This window comes from Ambystoma mexicanum, chromosome 2p, assembly GCF_040938575.1.
Source record: "Ambystoma mexicanum isolate Mex_15411 chromosome 2p, UKY_AmexF1_1, whole genome shotgun sequence".
Classification (NCBI taxonomy): Eukaryota; Metazoa; Chordata; class Amphibia; order Caudata; family Ambystomatidae; genus Ambystoma; species Ambystoma mexicanum.
The window spans coordinates 1,211,892,054-1,211,911,209 of NC_090923.1; positions in this window are offsets into that span (position 1 = coordinate 1,211,892,054).

Here is a 19,156-nt window from a genome sequence, read left to right on the forward strand (position 1 = left end):
CCAGGATTTTAAGTAAAAATGGTACTGTCTTGATAGGACGGAAGTTTGTGGCGATGAGTGAGTCTAAGGTTTGCTTCTTTAGAAGTGGGAGGACCCATGATTGTTTGAGGTTGGCTGGGACAGTACCCGAGGCAAATGAGACGTCGATCAATTTAGAAATGAATGGAGAGGTGTCTCTTATCGCATCTTTTATGATGTGTGCAGGGCAGACATCTCCTTTGCAGTTAGGTTTTAATGTTAGGATAGTTTTCTCAACTTCTAGGACGGAGGTTTTCGGTATTAGGTGGGCTAGGGATAGTTATCTGTGATAAGTTCAGGGAATCTTTCTTATTTTTTATTTTAGTTTGTAGGGTGTTTATTTTGTTGGTTAAGGCTTGTTGGATCTCTGAACACCAGGTCTTATTTTTAATGCAGATATCCGGTAAGGAGATGGGAGCCTCTAATTCTCTTAGTATTATGAAAAGTTCTTTCATACTAGAGTTGGAATTGGCAATGCGTTCGTTGTATGAATTATGTTTTGCCAGACAAATTCCTTTTTGTAGTGTGAGGCCGAGGATGTTAGCTTCAGTTTATTTTCGCTAGAGGGGCACAGCCGCCAGGCCGTTTCACATTTTCTTTTTAATAACCGTAAGTCCTTTAGTTGAGGGGTGAACCACTTGTTAAGGTGTGCTTTGGGCTTGCTTGGTATCAGTTTTAAAGGGGCCATCTTGTCCAATGTGGAGAGCATGATCTTGTTGTATTCCTGCACCAGGGTGCTAGGGTCGAGGTTATCCGGCAGAGTTTAGAGTGGGTAGAATATTAGGAATTACGCTATCAATTGTGATGTTCTTTTTCATTCTAGTTAGGCAAGGTGGTGCTACTTGTGGAGCTATGGTAGTTGGTCTGGTAGTGGATAGGGTCATGGACACAAGGTAGTGGTCAGTCCACGATAGAGGTGAAATGGATGTTATGGTAGCTGTGCAATTGTATTCAGCCACCCAGTCCAAGGTTCTTCCCTTGCTATGGGTAGGTTCATTTACTTTTTGCTTTCATCCTAATGCATTAAGGGAGTTGGCAATTTGAAGGGCTTGTTTATCCGAGGGGTCGTTGAGACCTAAGTTGAAATCGCCCAGGAGCAGTACTTGGGAGGTAGGCTTAAGGGAGTTGGCAAGTATATTATGCAGGTCCTCCTCAAATGATCCAATGGGCCCAGGAGGTCTGCAAACTACATGCATGGTAAGTGATTGGGAATTTTTTAGAGGAAGTTTAATGGAGATGCATTCACAGGATTGCAAGGTTTGGGGAGAGGCTATTCTCACAGATAAACTCTCCCTAGAGATGATGGCTATGCCACCTCCTCTGGATCCGTCTCTGACTTTTCTGGAAATAGTGTATCCGTCCGGGATGGCTAGCATCAATGCGGGTCCAGCGTCATCGTGTAACCAGGATTCCGTTATGGCTAGGAAGTCCAGGTTGTCTTCTGAAATTAGGTCGGCTATGTCATTCGTGTGAGCCACCAGAGACCTAGCGTTGATGAGTGCTCCTTTGAGAGGTTGATTATCTATTTTAACTGGAGTTGGGCATGGAGAGGGGTTGGTGAGAGCAGCAGCCTTGTGCAGTGGTGTGGTAGTCTTAGTAGAGATGGTACCAGGGGCGGGTGGTGTGAAGAACCGTTTGGCAGTGTTGGGTGTCATAGAGCAGTGAAGGCTGGTTTTCTTGTTAGTCGGTGGTAAAGATCTGGTCAATGGCTCGTATAGTTTGGAAAGTCTGGCGCGCAGTTTAAGATTTCTACTAGTGGTGGTACATGGGAGCGTGGTGTAGTCCCCTGGGGTTTTATAAACGGTGTAGTTGTAGGGGGGCGGGCTACTATGATTAGTGGCCATGGCTAGCGGGTTGAAGATGTGTGATCTGTCCTTTCCTGGGATAGTTTCGAGATAAAAAGTGAGGACACAAGATGCAAGGAGTTGTATGGCAGCTAGTGACAGGATAAGGTGTAAGGTGCTTTGGCCTGACATATTTAGCCGAGTGTCAAGTGTATAAGGTTTGTAGGTGCTCTTAGACACAGTAGGGCAGGTGAGTGGTGTCAAAGGATTAGTCGGTCCCGCGAGGCGGACTCATTATTGGATGGGTAGGCTTGGGCGCATAGTGTGCAACATTAACAGTAGGTGCGCTAAAGCACAATAATCGGAGTGCCCTAATCATAGAAGTAACATTGTGCAGATTTGATTTATGTTAGGATGGCCTAAAACACGGTGTGCAGGGGGGCAGGCGCTATTGACCCAATAGATCACACTGGGCAGATTCAAATTTTCAATAGGAGAGCCAGAAGCACAGATGATCCCACAATAAATCACAGTAAGCAGATTTGAATATTTGCTTGGAGGGCCTAAAACATATTAGATCACACAATAAGTCGCAGTAGGCAAGTGCAAGTTTTCACTAGGAGGGTCTAAGACGTGTTAGGTCACACAATAGATCACACTGGGCAGGTTCGAATTTTCAATAGGAGGGCCGAGAATACAGTAATCGGATGGGACATGTTAGGACACAATATGCAAAGGACTGTTTGGTAGGTGAGGAGTGCCATATAGTCCACTGGTCATTGCGATATCTGGTAACAGATTAGCTAATATCTTTAGAATTAAGGTAGCCTAAACAGGCTAGTTAATGCTAGTCAGGGCTGAGCCTGATTCAATTGGATAGGTGGATACAGATAAACAGAGGTGGCAACTATTAGTGAAGCAGGTGTGGGTGATTGCTGAAATCACAAACATATATGTAGTACGTGCTACAAGTGACACTCGATAATGATATTTAGCAGAGTTTTATGGTAGCGCCATCCGGCGGCAGCAAGTCTTAGGGAGCAGCGTCCATTGTGGAAGGGTGCTGCCGTGCAGGCCAATGTAGGAACAATGTAGTAAAGGCAGCCTGCGACTGGGATATAAATGAGTAGCAGTGGTAGGCATATGAGATGGAGTGCTGGTCACAAGGTTCTGGGGCTTACCTTGAAGTGAGGGCGGCTTCTGCTTAAAGTCCTCAAGGAAGGCACAGGAATTTGCGCCGAGTGCCATTTCCCACCGCGGACAGCCACAGACATGAACTTTTGCACGGCTCGTCTGTGTGCGGCCCGGCTTCCGCCTTCCGGTTGTGGCGGGGGGCGTATGTAGGTCAGCACAACCAATCAGTGGGTGAAGCTGCCACACAAAATGCATACGCCCCGCAACAAAAATAAAGCGCCCATTGACCGCATTGCTCGTAATGGCGTTGGATGCTGGTCTGTGGATTCCGCGTATTCCGTGTATTCCGCACTGGTGTCATCAGCCATGGTAGCTGGGGGTATCCAGAGTCACCTGCAAGGGCAAAGGTCAAAGGTGCCAGTCACAGAACATTGTGGATGTGTTACACATTACAACGGCATGTTGATGGACAGTCTGTGCATGCATTCCACAAGAATTGTCACACAACATGATTTACCGTACCAGTACTTGCATATCGAGTCATTCACTTAGAGTGTACATTTGCTCTGTCGTGGAACATCATGCACACAGCTCACAGCCAGCCCTCATCGCTTTCAGGGTCTGTGATTGACATGGCCGCATGCCATCTTGCCTATGTTGGGCCTGTGCATTGCTACCGTGCATGTGCCCTGCTGGGTGTTTAGTGGTACTAGTGCAGTTTGTGTGTGTCTATTCCACAATGGCTTCACATCCATAGCCATCTGAGAACATGGTATTACTTCTGCCACTGTCGCATTCCTTTGTTCCGGTGTTGTAGCATGTTGTTTCATGTGTAGGGATGTGAAATGCTGCATTGTGGTTCCTGTAGTCCTATGTGTGTGTTGCTAGCCTGTTGGAGGTATATGCATTGGCGATTTACTGCAGCGTTGTCACGCATGTTCTAGTCCTGTGTGTTTTAGTCTCTGATGTGCAGGGGTGTCGTGGCAGATCCTGCATGTATAGGGCATTGACAGTGTTGAGAGGCAGATGAACACCTCATCCATAGCTACTGCCCCTCCTCCGGACCAATATCGTACCGGTGAGAAGCGATACTCACTAAGACAAGCATACTACCATATACCAGGACACAATTTTTAAGCTGAGGATGGCATAAGTAAAACCAAGCTAACGTTGTAACATTACATGTGCATGCATTAGATACAAAGCAAATATGCACTCACCATGAAGAATCTGCACACTAGGTCAAATATGCATTTATACATGATGAATAATAACATGGCATCCATAAAGACATGAAGAATACTTACATAAGCAATGTATAAGCTGAATGCAACATGAAAAACACACGAATATAGCTAACTAACGATGGAAGCTACAGCACACTTCTAAGATAATGAAAGGCCTCAAGACTTCATGAGAATGTAAGATGCTTAAATCACAGAAATACAGAGCCGTGCAGATCTTAGGCAGTAGCTAGTAATCCGAGCTAAGGTTGCTGAGAAATTAGGGAGGGTCCGTATGCTGCAACCAAGGCATGAGAAAATGATCTACGTGCAAGAAGAATACTAGCGTCTAATTAAAGTCTGGAAGAGCACAAACGCCCATTGTGACCCGTGTGTGAGCGAACAATAAACCTAAGAAGACCTCATGATGAATCAGTCAAAAGTGTCCCAAGTGGTAAAAGGAACCATAACACTCAGAATAATATTAGCTAAAATCCCAATAAATGCAGGGTGAAATAATTACAAACATTACAAGCATCCGCTCACACGTGACCCAGAATTGAAGAACATGGTCTATTCATTAGCAACGAACACAGATAGGACACCTGCCTCACTTCTCGCGCATATTCCTAGACACGAGACGCTGTACAAGGCCAACTACAAAGAGATCACCCTGGCTCATGGCCTAGAAATAAGGGATGGTATTTTCTTTAATTGAAGGAAAAGCAGTCAATGGACCTCTCTCCCCCTACTCCCGTATGGCATGTCGTGACGACCTGTCCGTTGCCCAAGGTTGGTCAGTACGGAGCAAACCAATCAAACCCTTAATGTTAGGCCACCCAGTACATATTAGACGAACCAATAGTTTATTGTAGAAGTGATGTCTTTTTATTGTTATCAATTTAGAGGCAGTCTCAGGAGGAGCCATCATATTGTTGTTAGGTAATCAGAAGTATTAATACCTATGCAATTTATATTTAGTCAATTCCTTTAACCAAACCTGTACCCCATAGGTTTGTGTGGCTAAAATGACTCTATGATATCAGATATGACAAATAGTAAGTATAACATCTGTTTTATTTATAAGCACACTGAGAGAGTTGAAATGGTTATGCTTGTTTGCTGTCCCTGCTTTATTTGGATGTTAATAAAGCTGGGTTTTGCCTTGCACTTTGTCTGTTTCTGTTATTGAGTCCGTTTTCTCTGGCTCCTGCACTCCTATGTAATTATGGGTTTTCCCAGGCCAGCTTAACAACAGGGCATGCATTGTTCAGTTGTGGCATCCTCTCACATGGCATGTCTATTGTGCTGAGAGAATAGTTTGTGTGAAGGCACTTTTACTAACCCATTATCCACGTCTGTTGCCCTCTGTGCCTCTCCATGTATCCCGAGTAAGGGTGTCAAAGAAGGAAGCTGACACAAGGGTGGCATGTTTGTGGTCATAGACGTTTATTGATAGTAAAAGAACCCATACTATCCCTAACTCTTAAGAGGTGTTTCCCTGCCTCAAATGTATACTAAGGATCTGTCAGAATGCCCGTCCAAATGAAAAGTCCACTGTCCTGTGTCGCAACCTCCTTCTATCCCTTACATTATAACTAAAGACTAATATAACCCAACAGAACATTCCTTCTCTTGGAGAATGACTCCCTTCTGCTGGTATACTGATGGTGTTCCCAAAATGTCCTCTTGTAAACAAGTGCCAGGGGGAATGACTCCCTTTCCCTGGCTGGTAGTTCCATCACTTTGTATAGTCAACCCTCTGGAACAGGAAAATGTCTCTCCTCCTGCTACTGGCCTGCACTTTCCAAGAAAGTTCACAACAAGGCCATGGGGAATGACTCCCTTCCCCACATGTCTCTTCAGTGTACATGAAAAGAGTCTGTTTTCTTACCAGGAGAATGACTCCGTTCTCCCGGTGTTTGCAAGTTCTTTCTCAACTTGGGTTTTATCGTTACACCTTTTCACTACGTCAACAAAGTTCCATATCCTACTCCTATCGGGGTCCAAGACCCTTCTCTGGTGGTCAGTGGGCTTATCTATGCCACTGGTACGAGGAAGATTTCCTTGGATGCTTAGGTCTCTTCTGTTGGGGTCCCAGACCCTTCTCTGGTGATCAGTAGACTTATCTCCACCACTGGTACAAGAAAGATTTGATCAGATGCACTCTTTGCTCCGCTGTGGGTCTCCGATCCTTGATCACCCTCTGATAGCCATTACGCTTGCATAGGAATGTGGCAGAGACCTCAGTACTCCTCCCACATCCCTACCGGTCTGCCCATGCTTCCGGTTACCGTCTGGGGCTTGCTTGCATGGCACCGGTCTCTCCGGGGACTAGGATCAGTCTCCTTGCCGCTTTCTACAGCCATCTGCCTCATTACTGTGTCTGCGGCGGCTCCACATGTTGTGGCTTTTTGCAGTCTCTGCGCTGTTTGGGGGCTGTGCAGTCCACCTCTTCTTAAAGAGGTTCAGCTCAAGTATCTAAGGAGCAGGAAGTCTATTCTAAAGACAGGCACCGGCCCGAAGACGGATACAGGCTATTTCAAAAAGCATTTAACAACGAGCGTATTGGAGTTACAGCAGCGGAGTAGTGCAGTATTTGGGGAATCAAAGTTGGACATTTTAAAGTCTTTGCAGTTAGCAGGAACCAATGTACACATTTTCAGGCTGCAGTGATACCATCTCTGGACTTCAGGCCAAGGATAAGTCTTTCAGCCCTATTCTAGATTAGCCGAAGGGGGCATAGACAACACAGGGGGACGGCAAGAAAGAGGCTGTTGCATTAGTTCATCCTGCACAGTACCAGGGCTCTACAGACATTGAGCTTCCGGGGTAAGGTAAAGAACGGTAAAATGCCTGTAAGGAGGCCAAGCTCAAACCCTACGCTTACTTTACAAGCTCCAAAATGTGAGGAGTAAAAGGGAGAAAAGATTTAAACACAACCCAAGGCTTTTTGGACTCACAGAATGGTAAGAGTAGACGGCCCACAGACAGCAGCCACGGGGTAGCAGAAAAACAGGGCACAGGTGTCATAATACTTACTGGCTTTGAGACAGATATTAGCCACACACAATGCCTCAATGGCAGTCAGATAATGAGGGATAAAAAGCGCAGCTGGGAAGGGTGGTTAGTGAGAAAAACGGATCAGCCAGTCCACTGCCCGGTCCATGATGCTAAAGGTATCATATAACTGTGTAATAAGGACACAATAGTTCACTGTGTGAAAGGTGGACGAGACATCAAGGAGCACTATCCTCAATTGCACTACAATCATAAATATCATATACACTATTGAGACAGATTGTAAGCCACACACAATGCCTCAATGTTGGTCAGACAATCGAGGATAAAAAATGAAGACTACAAATTAATTCAGGAAAGTTTAAGGAAAATTGTGTGTCATTAACATAACACTGGAAATGAGAAAAGAAGAAACACATCAGGTGAGCCATAAGGAGGTGCCTGGACCATGATGCTAAAGGTATCATGTAACCATTTAATAAGGATACAATGGTTCACTGTTTGAAAGGTGCATGAGACATCAAGGAGCACTATCCTCAATTGTAGTACAATCATAGATACTATATACACTTTGTAACGCTCACCTGACTCCCACGGAGGCGCTGGTCTAGTCTGGGTTGCTGTAGCCTCTTCGAGCGTGGTGCGCAGAACTCGGAACACCGACTGAACAGGACCCTCAAATCTTGCTTGTCTGGCCCGTAGGAATATCCTTCTGCAGATGAGAAAGGGGATTAACAGTCTGCAGAATAGTGTGCTTGCTCCCCCCTTCCCCTCTTCGTTCTTCTCTAACTTTCTCCGAAATCCCCGGTTGAAGCTCACCTTATGGTTTGAAAGGATGAACTCTCCATCCTGCTTCTGGTGCAGGGGCGCGTGTTTGTCCAGTTACTTCACTGGTTTTCAGAATGGCGCTGGCAAAATCCACTTGACTTTTCCGAGCGGAACGCCGTAAGTATGAAGATTACAAAAGTTCAAGTGTAGAGCCTCCTTTTCTGTTGCCTTCCTAACTGTCCTTTATTTCAGGTGCAGAATGAAGGCGATGCGTTGAGGGATTGAATTGCCGATGGTAAACTCAGGTTAGTTAGCGATGGGGGCGATCCCTCTTAATGTCTTTATATTGCTCCAGTAATGTATTTTGTCCTTTCCCCATAGGGGCCGGGGTGTGGTACCTGCCAACGAAGCGGCGCCGACCCGAAATGAGGAATGGTCCACCAACAGAAGACCGGTAAGTGTTATGGCGGAAAATTAGGCTTTCCTCATATGTTCCTTCTGTTCACCTTTTGTCTCTTCTTCTCTCCCCTAGGCGCAGAGATGTAGCGACCGGTGCAGACAGTCGCGGTGGAGCCAGAAGAACTCCCGAGGACAGGTGAGTGAAGCGCGGCGCTGCAGCGAGCAACGCAGTGCTTTTAAATGAAAGTCTTTTCTCAGGAACGCTGGCGTGAAGGTTCCGGATGCAGGTAAGAAGTTTGATAAAATTCTTGGTTTTCACCTTTCTCTTCTCTTCTTTCCTTACAAGTGTTCTAGGATCGAGGCGGGCGTGGCTGGAGACCAGATGCAGGAGCAGACACGGTGAGCGTTCAGCTGCTTGGATGCAGAACAACGCGAAGCGTGAGCTACTGTCTGGGCGTGGCTTAAATAGCCCCCAAAGTAGTTCCAGGTAAGTATCCTTCCCTGGCCACGCCCGAGTGGCAAAATAGTCCCAATGAAAAAATAATCCCTTTCAGGTCTCAGGGAGGCCTGAATCTTGCAGCATGGTCTGCATCAGGTAAGTGCACAAAACACCTTCCTTTATGAGCCTGACGCCTATGGCGCCAGGACTGATGTCCAACATGAGCCTGGCGCCAACGGCGCCAGGACAGAGTCCAAAGAGCCCCTATAAGGGGCCGCTAGGCTTTTACCCGGGGGCATGATGCCTGCTCCCGGGGGTGCTGGGTCTGGCCTGGTGCTCCGGGGGTAGGCATCATGACAGCTTTATATCATTTTATCATATTACAAATACTGTATACTCCCCCTGCATTACCTATAATTACTATACACATATTACTATACTATGTGTTGCCATTGGCCAGAATTCTGGGGGCACGATCACCACAATATATTTCAACCAAATAACAAGTACATACAATACACCTTCTCACCCAGGAGCCCCCGCTATCCATATAATGTCAGCGGACATTAAGACTTGACTGTGGCCTTGGCAGCACCTGCACACCCCTTTTCTTCCTAGAAAAACAGCTCCATGTTATCTCCATTCCACCCCCTTGCCCTTTTTCAGCCAACAAATAACCCCAAATTTGGTTTCCAATTTGTTCATTCTCAGCGCTGTCCCCAGACTGTGTGTTGTACGCGGACTGGATGACACCCGCACCCATTTTTTTCACCTTGAAAAATAGCTCCATATCATCTTTATTCCACCCCCTCCAGCTCCTCTTTCAACCACCAAATAACCCCAAATGTGTTTTTCAGACTTTTTCCCCACCCCACTATCCGTGGACATCAGAGACTGTCAGCGGATCCAACATGGCCACTGCTTAAAAACATATGATGCTCCACACGCTTTTCACCATCCAATCAGCGGATGCATCCGCGGACATCACGCCGGACGCTGGTTGGTCTAGGTGGTTGTCCGCGGACTGAATGGGGAAGTGAAACAGCAGACCAGACCCAGTTATCACTAATTTATTTGTACCTACTTTTTGGCTGTTTTTTTAAAGAACTACTGGACGGATTTACACCACATTTACAAAAGAATGCTTTCAGGACCAAGCCGCACCTCCTGGCACAAATTTGGTAAAAATCCATCCAGCGCTTTGGGCTGTAGGCATGAGCCAAATTCTTTTTCCATTGTGTCAATGAGGAATTCCACACATTTTGGGACCCCCCCCAATAACTTTACCCCCTTTTACAGAACCGTATCAAATTTTGCAGAATCATTCCGAGGGGGCTATATCCGTTTTTTGCAAAGTTTGGTGAGGATTCGTCCTGGGGGGGGAGGAGGAGAGTTATATATATATTTATTACTGGGCCTGCGTTAGTGGCCCTACAGTTATGGTTAAGTTGCTCAACCAATAGGAAGAGCAACCCTGGATGAATCCTCACATAACTTTGCAAAAGAAGTGTACTGCTCCATCGGATTGATTCTGCACAGTTTGGTGAGGTTTTGTTAAGGGGTGGCAAAGTTATAGGGCGGGTCCCAAAATGGGTGGTTTTTCCCATAGACGCAATGGAAAAAATATTTTGCTCACACCTACAGTCCAAACCGTTGGACGGATTTTCACCAAATCTGTGGCAGGAGCAGCGGCTTGGTCCCGAAAGCATGCTTTTGTAAACTTGGTGTAAATCCATTCAGTAGTTTTCTTTAAAACAATGAAAAAGTAGGTAAAACAAATTTGTGACATCTGGGTTCCATTCGCTGCAACCTTCTGTGTTCGGTCCGCAGACGGGCCTCCGCTTGTTCTAGAGGGTGGCATGATGTCCATGGACATCGGACGCACCTGCTGATTGGTCAATAAAAAACATGAGGTGCGTCAGATTTTTGGAAACGCCCGCCATGTTGGATTCGCGGACATCGCCCGTTGTCCGTGAACATTGCAGTAAAAAAATATTAAACACAACATTGCACTTGTCAAACTAATGAAACAATCTCTGGGGAGGTGAGGGGTGATGAGGATGGGATGGGATATGGCCATAAAAAGCCAAATTACAGGCGCGTTTCCTTCTCCGATGTCCACGAACAGCCGGGGCAGTCCTGTAATGTCCATGAACATCTTAGATGTTCGGGGGAATCTATGCTTATTTGTGCATTACAGGGTTGGTGAAAAGAGGTTTTTGGATGGATTATAAATTTGGCACCACTCCATGAAACTGCATGAAATATTGGAATTTTCGTTCTAGACCTGATACTGAATGGTTTTGCAAAGTGTGGTGCTGTTTTGTCAAGTAGCAACAAAATTAGATTGGGGGGGGGGTTCCCAAATATTGTAAAAGCTTATAAATATGTGCCATTTGACAAATCTGCACAAATGTTTGCAAACGGATTTTGGATCTAGATGTTGATGTTATTACAAAGTTTGGAGGGATTTTGTCAAGAGGGGCAAAATTAGAGGAGGGTCTCCACATTTTTAGATGGCTAATAACTTCGCTGCCGTTTGAAGAATGTGGACAAATGTTTTCAGAAGATGCAAAATGATGGAGAGCCGCACAGGTTCGATCCCCGGGTCCGCACTTAGAAACCTATGGGTATTAAGCACGTTATAAATAACCTATCATATCATAGACCCAACCTTGAATGTTTGTGAAAAGTCTGAATGGAGTTTGTCAAGTGGGGGCTAAGGTATACGACTATTGTATGTACATGCATTTTGACACTTTTGAAAAAATAAAACATGGTTGGATTTGCAGCAAACTCATGTGAGGAGCATTGGCAAGGACCTGAAAGCATGGTTTTGCAAATGTGTCTGTGTTTTATTTTTTGACACGTCATAATGTAGGTACAAAAACAATAGTGATATACCGTTGGTACTGAGGTATAGCCTGTGGCCATGGGTAGTGGCCAGATTGTCTGGGTCATGGCATAAAGTCATGACCTGGACAATCTGTCTACTGGCCATGACCATGTGGGACGACCACTGGGGTTAAAGTGGCCATGTCTACCAGGGACCGGCTATGTGCTAAAGTATTTCGAAATTGGGATAGGTTTGAAGGGGAAAAATAAATGTTCTTGTGGGTACAGGTTGAAGTGCTGGGTGGGATTGCAGCAAATATGCATGAGGAGGGTTGGCAAGAACTGGAAAGCATGGTTTTGCAAATATGAGCTATGTTTTTAAAAAGTATAAATAGTAATTACACAGCACAATGAAATAACTTTGGTGTCTGGGCGATGGGCCTGGCCGTCAGGAAGGAGAAATGTGTACTGTCATTCGCTTATTGGGGCATGCGGCATGGCTGAAGCGGTAGGTTTGAATGGGAAAACTTATTCTGCTTGCGGTTACAGCCTGAAGTGGTGGACTAGATTACAACAAACTTGTGTGATGAGCATTAGCAAGGACCTGCCGGCATATTTTTGTATACATGTCTTGTGTTTTATTTTTCCAAAGTGTAAGAATGGTCGTAGAAAAAATAGTAATATACATTTGGTGTCTGGGTAGTGGGCCTGGCCCTCGGCAAAAGCAAGTGTACTCTGATTTGCTTATTGGAGAATGCGGTATGGCTTATGACTATGCCCCATGGATTTGGAGACTGGCCATGGCTGCTAGCCATGATCACTGGCCATTGGTTACATTATTATGGCATAGTAGACACTGAAAAAGGATGCAGGTTAGGTGCAGTGAATAATAGGGGTGGTTTCGTTCAGCTGGGGTCATGGTGGAGCAAGTGAATCACGGACGGGATTGGTGGCAGCGATCGTTTCTTGTGTTTTCGAGCTCCTTTTGGCGTTTAAGCGCGTTTAAGCGCTTAGCCCAAAATGGTGGCCTGGCTTCCAAAATGGCCAGATCACGAGGCTCTTTGTCCTGTCCGCTGAATGTCTTGCCCCCTACACCTCCCCCAGGTCGAGCCGACCTGGGGCCTTCCTTACTTGGGCATGTACTTTCCCGAGAAACACAGATGCGTTCGCGGGCTTTTACAGGCCTTGTGTGTGCCTCCAGGATGGGGGCTGGGATGTCTGGTCCCAATACACATCCTGGACGCCAGAGAGTCTAGGGTGGTGTGAATGCCTGGGACCCCCGTGGTCCGTGATAGGTCCACATATGGTGTGAGTGTTTTATGAGCGGATCTCCCATTGGGTGCCCTCTGTTTTGGCGTGAAGGGAACTGTGGATAAGAGGGGGCTGGAAACACCACTACCAGGTCGATCTCCTGAGTTCTCACGAACGAAGGAATACAGCAGCCAAGTATCCTGCAACTACGAGGCTGAACTGAGGAATCGCTGGTGACCCACTGAAGGACTGCTACTCTGCACTGCTGTCGCTTTGTGAAACCCTTTCTACCTCTGATCGAATGAGAAGGCCTGTACTGGTACTTCGACCCCTTGGAATAGTGGGAACAACTATTCTCGGCATCTTCACCATCTCCTGCACGTAAGCCTTCGGAAGTGTCTCTGGGCCATCCAGCAGATTGACCCGCCTACCCAGGAGTCTTGCTCTGTAACCGCCGTCAGGTTGTGTTGTATTTCGAGTCCTTGTCACTCTCACACGATTCGTACACTTGGCATTCCCAGGTCTGAAGTGAGTAGTGTACACTGGGCTGAAATACACACGGCCGCTACCTGCTGTGGTAACAAACTGTGCGGGTTCACTGCGTTTGGGACATCCTCAACTCTAACTTCTGCTGCTGCGGAATCTACACGACGCCGAGACGTCCTCTGCTCCTATCTGAACCTGCCAGCACTGAAACTAACGCGGAGAAGCCTGGGTCTGCTTGCATCCGGGACCGGTGAGTAGCATCGCTAGGAACTGGTCGCCCTCCTGCAGGAGCCCATAGCTTTTCCCCGCTGTGTCTAAGAGCATGCCTTTCTGTACTCACGCTCTGCTTCTGCCCACAGTGGAGGCTGCGCTTGAGTCGCGGAGCTCTGTTCATCTTCATTTGTTCATCGAACTAAACTGCTTGATTCCCTCGAAGAGACTCCCCTTTTGCCCACTGGCACCAGCGTGTGCAGGTAATTTTGAGCACAAGGCTCCACTCTTCGTAGGGCTTGGACTTCCTTTTAGTTAGGTGCCTCTGAAGGCGGACTGAGTCTAATTATTATTTGCACTGCCTGTTTTCCTACCCATCTAGGTGGTCTACACATTTCGTGCGTCTAACTCGTTAGACTCGTTTGTATTTGTATATATATTGTATTGGATTGGTATGTGTTGGTTTACTTGAGTTTTATTGTGATTTCTCGCTACGGTCAATGTTACAAAGGCCTTGTAATAAATGTGTATATATTTTTAATATAACGCCTGTTGGGAGTAATTTGTAAGTGTCTTTGCTTTGTGTGCTCATTGCGGGCTTTCAGTCACCCTCACCCCTCTTGAGACCTTGTCTTGACCGCCGCGATCGCTACCCTGATTGGTCTGGCTTGTCCAGAGGCTACCCTGTTCCAAGAAACTAGGCTGGCCTTCTGAACCTCTGCCCCTCCAGGACAGAGTTCAGAAATCCGTCTTAACAAATTGGTGTACAGCGATGGGATACGACTGAAGGTATCCAGTGTTGCGCACGAGCGAAGGCATTTCAAGTTATTCCTACCAGGACACGTAGTGAATTGTCGTAGTATAACTTTTAAAAGGCCATAGTCCTATCTATCAGTATGGAAACAAATACCTTGTTAACTTTAAATGCTTCTAAATCCAAAACATTGAAAAAGATGTGTGCGGAGAGAGGTGTCTCCTCTCAAGGCCCCAAATTGGATATGATCCAAAGAATCGTGGCGTGGCAAGAAGCGCAGCTTGACGCTATAACTTCTGAGGACAGTGCGGAAGGAGGTGGGGCTGCTCTCATTGGTAGAACCGACGGTTCTGCCGCTGCACTGGTCCACCGCGACCACAAGGACAGGGAGGATGAAATGTCTAATGTTTCCTCTGCCAGTGTCGATGGGGAGGCCATGCTTGAATTCAAGAAGCAAGAGCTGCTGTTTAGGCAGAAGGAGCTTGAGTTCAATATGGCCAAACTACAGGAAGAGCTTGAGTTCAATAGGGTCAAGCTAAAAATCGAACAGGCAGAAAAACAGAAAGACAGGGATCACCAGTTGGAACTGGTCAAGCTTCAGGTTGCAAATGGATCCAAGGGTCCTGGACATGGGTCTGGGGCCTCCTCTCATCCACAGTTTCCAAAAGATCTGCTCAGTGTGTATGAGGAAAAGAATGACATTATGGACTGGCTGAATACGTTTGAGTATGCATGTGAAGTTCAATAAGTTGACAATGCTGATAAGATTGCCTGGTTACTCAGCAGACTGCTCCATTCTGGCTGTAGTGCCATTATGGAAATGTCGAAGGCTGAGTGAGCGGATTTCGCAATGTTAAAGCAAACTCTCATTTTAAAGTTTGGAAAGAATCCTGCCCAATATTTAAAACGATTCAGAGAGTATAAGAAAAAAGAAGGTGGTACTTGGGTATCTTATGTAACCGAATACTTAAAAAACTTGACTGGCTGGGTTGAAGGTTATAAGGTTTCTACCTTTGAAGGCATGATAAGTCTCGTCATGCTGGAACATATTTTTGCATCTTCTTCCCCGGAGCTTAAGCAGCATTTGGCCGATTCAAAGGAGATAGATCCTAAGAAGCTTGCGATTGCCGCAGATTTATGGGTGTCACATCGAGTGTCCCATAAGGACAAAACTCATCCTGGTAAGCAGGAGGAAGGGAAAAAGTCCAAAGATAAGGAGGGTGGAGAATCTGATGAATCTTCTTCTCAAAAGGGCCACAAAAAGAAAAATAAGGGTAAGACACAAGAGAACTCACAGGGTAGTGGAGGTCAGCCTCCGAAACAGAACTCTAGTTACAGTAAGCCTCCCTATGTAAACAGACCCAATGGATCTTGTTTTGCTTGCGGAGCAACTGACCACATGAAGGGGGATCGCCGGTGTAAGGTTAAACCTTTGGGGGTCCACTCTGCTAATCTGCCCTTCTCCTACGAGGAAGAAGAGATTACAGGATCATCCTTCTCCTCAGACTCCTTCCCCAGCGGGATAGAAGCTGAGGTAGTTTTAGTTTCCAGGGGTTCCTGGGAGCCTAAAGTCGCAGAGGCTTATGCTAGGATTCCAGATAATACCAAGCACTACTTTAAAGACAGTGTGCTGATCAATGGAGTGGATACTCCAGCTCTTAGGGATAGTGGGTGCAGTAGAACTGTAGTGGATTCTACCTTGGTAGACTCAGTGGAAGTTGCCAGAGCTACTCTGATGCCCACTAAGTTGGCTGACGGCCCACCTCGCATGTTTCCAGTAATACCGGTAAATCTTACTTTAAATGATACAGCAGTCAGGATTCCGGTGAGTATTCAGAGAAACGTCCCAGGAAAGGTCTTGTTAGGTAATGATCTCAGAGCTTTAGGGCTCGTAGGAGACACTGCCGACAGACCCTGCACACGGTCTCAAACACAGGCAGCATTGGCCAAGACCAATACGCCGCCGCAGCCGAAGGGGAAACCCAAGGCGGCAGGAGTAAACAAGTCAAGACGAGGGAAAGAGAACATTCCCCCGAACTCGCCTACCACTGCAGTGGGGGAAGTTGGTCAATCGCCCGGGCCTGATGAGGAGGTGGCAATGCCTGAAGTATTTGACCCCAACGACCATCCGGAACTAAAAGACTTGTTAGTAGAAGGTGGTTCTGACAGGGAAGTATTCACTAAAGGCCAACGTGAGTGCCCATCTCTGGAAGGCCTAAGGAGACAGGCCTGCTCCCAGCTTGAGGGTGAACCTCCTGGGACACATCGAATTTATTGGGAAGGTGGACACCTGTATAGTGAGCCCACAGAGTCTACAGAAGGAGACCATAGGAGGTTGGCGGTTCCCCTTGCTGTAAGACCCTTCCTCCTGCAGTTGGCGCATGAAGTGCCCCTTGCTGGTCACCTTGGTATTAAGAGGACCAAGCAAAGGTTATCCATGCACTTCTACTGGCCCAAGATGGGGGTGCAAGTAGAAAGTCACTGCAGGAGTTGTGCCTCCTGCCAGTTATCTGGTAAGAGTGGCTCAACAATCCAAGCTCCATAGGTACCACTCCCAGTTGTGGGAATACCATTCGAAAGGGTAGGGATTGACATCGTTGGTCCCCTTGACCCGCAGACATCCTCAGGCAATAGGTTTATCTTGGTGCTAGTCGACTATGCAACTAGATATCCTGAAGCCAAGTCAGGTGCAAAAGCGTTACTTGGCATCTTTACTAGGGTTGGCTTCCCTAAAGAAGTTGTGTCTGACAGAGGCAGCAACTTTATGTCAAAGTATATGCAGGCTATGTGGAAAGAATGTGGGGTCACCTACAAGTTCTCTTCTGCATACCACCCCCAGAACAATGGTCTGGTGGAACGTTTCAACAGAACGTTAAAGAGCATGATTGGGGCTCTGGAAGAACCTCAGAGAAGAAAATGGGATCTTCTTTTACCAATCTTACTGTTTGCCTACCGAGAGGTACCACAGGAGGGTGTTGGCTTCAGCCCTTTCGAACTTCTGTTCGGTCATCCTGTACGGGGACCCTTATCCATGGTCAAAGAGGGATGGGAGATACCCATTTCCCCTGTTGCTACCAACGTAGTAGATTATGTGCTGGGGCTCAGAAAACGGATGGTACTTCTGATGGGCTTGGCTAGTGATAAATTGAAGGCAGGACAAGCGCTGGTGAAACATTGGTACGACCAGAAAGCTTCCCTCATCAACTTTACACCTGGTCAGCAAGTCCTGATCATGAATCCCATAAGGCCTCGAGCTTTACAGGACAAATGGTCAGGCCCTTACACAGTGGTGGAGCCCCTGGGTGAGGTTAACTATTCAGTGGACCTTGGAAGGCCTGGACAGGCTCCAAAAGTGTTCCATGTAAATAGGCTGAAGGCTTTCGTCCCAAGAGTCGAAATCGCAGCACTGCTACTGGTTTCAGATCTTGAGGAAGAGGAGTCTGAACCTCTCCCTGACCTGTTCCAAAGCAGTCCTTCCGATAGCTCCTTTGAGGGTGTCCGAGTGGCCCCTCACCTGACTTCTAATCAGCAGGCTGAGGTGAAAAGTTTGCTTAGGCAGTTTTCGACCCTGTTTTCACAGTCACCTGGTTTGACACCTTGGTGCAAACATAACATAGACACAGGAGACAGTGTACCTACCAAAAGTAGGGGATACAGGATGTCAGACAAAGTACAGTCTTACATTAAGACCGAGGTCAACAAGATGTTAGACCTTGGGGTGATTGAACCCTCTAGTAGTCCTTGGTCCAGCCCTGTGGTTTTGGTCCCAAAGGCAGGCACTTCTGAATTGAGGTTCTGCGTGGATTACAGGCCTCTGAATGCTGTCACCAAGACAGATGCACACCCCTTGCCTCGAACAGATGAGCTGGTGGATACTTTGGGTGCCTCCAAGTACCTCAGCACGTTTGACCTCACTGCTGGCTATTGGCAAATAGCTTTAGCAGAACATGACAAGGAGAAGACAGCATTTTCTACTCCAGACGGCCTTTACCAATTCAGGGTAATGCCGTTCGGTTTGAAAAATGCACCTGCCACTTTCCAGAGGCTTGTGAATCATAGGTTGAATGGGTTGGACGAATTCTGTCTTGCATATCTGGACGATATAGCAGTTTTCAGTGCCATCTGGGAAGACCATATGAAACACCTCGGAATTGTGCTCCAAGCTCTTCAGAAAGCACACTTGACCATAAAGGCTAGTAAATGCCAGATTGGACAAGGCTCAGTGGTTTACCTTGGACATGAAGTAGGTGGAGGGAGGATACAGCCTCTTCCCAGTAAAGTACAAGCAGTACAAGACTGGCCTACCCCCACTACACAGACCCAAGCAAGAGCCTTCTTAGGACTCACGGGGTATTACCGCAATTTCATGGCAGACTATGGCACCATAGCTACCCCTCAGACTACCCTCACTACTCCGAAGAAACCCAAGAAGGTAACTTCACCGACGAGTGTGAGAACGCCTTCAATGGCTTAAAAGACTCCTTGTGCAAGGCCCCTGTCCTCAGGGCCCCTGATTATCAAAGACCTTTTATTGTGCAGACGGACTCCTCTGACACTGGGATAGGAGCTGTACTATCGCAAGTAGACGAGAAGGGTAAGGAACACCCTATTGGTTTTATTAGTTGCCAGCTTAAGGACAGAGGCCTCAGATGGTCCACAGTGGAGAAAGAAAATGTTTCTCTGTTGTGTGGGCCCTACGGAAGGTGAGGCTCTACCTCTATGGGACCCACTTCACTGTGCAAACTGACCATAAGCCCTTATAGTGGCTAATGAAAATGAAGGGAGAGAATCCAAAGTTGCTTAGGTGGTCCATAAGTATACAAGGCTTCGACTT